The sequence below is a fragment of the Orcinus orca genome, chromosome 13 (assembly GCF_937001465.1).
Source record: "Orcinus orca chromosome 13, mOrcOrc1.1, whole genome shotgun sequence".
Lineage (NCBI taxonomy): Eukaryota > Metazoa > Chordata > Mammalia > Artiodactyla > Delphinidae > Orcinus > Orcinus orca.
The window spans coordinates 81,151,558-81,153,066 of NC_064571.1; positions in this window are offsets into that span (position 1 = coordinate 81,151,558).

Below are 1,509 nucleotides of genomic sequence, written 5' to 3' on the forward strand. Positions count from 1 at the left end.
ATTTCAAGCAGAGTGATTTTACCCTCCCCTGGACATGTAAAGGGAAGGACCAGTGGCATAGACTGAGCTGCCAGGGCAATATTACCACAGGTGACAAAAGGTGTGCTTACCTGTCCATGTATGCCGTGTCTCCTTTAAAACATGTTTGAACATTGTCACTTTATAGAAAACCTTCTGGAATTTCAGAATAAACCGACTCCTTGTTTTTATAATCAAAAAAATAAAATAATTTCAGCCTCCCCAAATCACTGAAATTTGTATTAGTACTTAGTTGTGGATTTCCATCTTTTATGAGGTAGCATTTTTTTAAATTTTATTTATTTATTTTTGGCTGCATTGGGTCTTCGTTGCTGCACGTGGGCTTTTCTCTGGTTGCGGCTACTCTTCGTTGCGGTGCGCGGGCTTCTCATCGCGGTGGCTTCTCTTGTTGCGGAGCATGGGCTCTAGGCATGTGAGCTTCAGTGGTTGTGGTTCACGGGCTCTAGAGCGCAGGCTCAGTAGTTGTGACTCAGGGGCTTAGTTGTGCCCTGGCATGTGGGATCTTCCCAGACCAGGGCTCGAACCCATGTCCCCTGCATTGGCAGGCAGATTCTTAACCACTGCACCACCAGGGAAGCCCCAGCACTTTGTTTTAACATAATTTCTTCCTTCAATGTGTTATTTAATTGTCTATGTACATTGTTAATTCTTTCTACGTCAGCGTTTCACCCTTTCATCTTCCCAGTAAAGAGCAAAACTACCTTTAAAACACAATGATACTGTAGGGGATGATTTCCTTAAAATTAATATGTAAGTCAATTCACAAAATGAATCATGGGACTCTTTTTTTTTTTTTTTTTTTTTGCGGTACGCGGGCCTCTCACTGTTGTGGCCTCTCCCGTTGCGGAGCACAGGCTCCGGATGCGCAGGCTCAGCAGCCATGGCTCACGGGCCCAGCCGCTCCGCGGCATGTGGGATCGTCCCAGACCGGGGCACGAACCCGCGTCCCCTGCATGGGCAGGCGGACTCTCAACCACTGTGTCACCAGGGAAGCCCCCATGGGAATCATTTTAAAAACTTTGGTGTATATGCTAATCCCTTGTTCCAGAAAGTTCAGCTAATGTGCCTGGATGCACAGCCAGCCGCCTTTTCACCAGGAGCTCAGTGGAGTACCAGCTCTGGTGGTAGGGCATCCTTATCTAGGGCAGAGCAGGTTGTTTTTTCTAGCCCTTTGCAAAATGCAAAATACAAAAATGCTTGTCTTCTAGATACTCCCACACTCCTTTTGTACCTGGATACTGCTTCCGGGCTCCCTCCCTACCACTCTCCACATCCTCACTGCCTTCCTGCTGGACCTCTTGGCCAGATCCCATCCCTCCAATTGCTGAACCCATCTTCCAGTTTCCTCTAGGAGGACCCCTGCTCCTTCCCAACTTCTCCTAAATTCCTTCCTCAGTCATCTCTTTTGTCCACTTGGCCATGCCACATACTCCATGAATGCTCTGGAAGATCAAATGGCTACTGTGACAG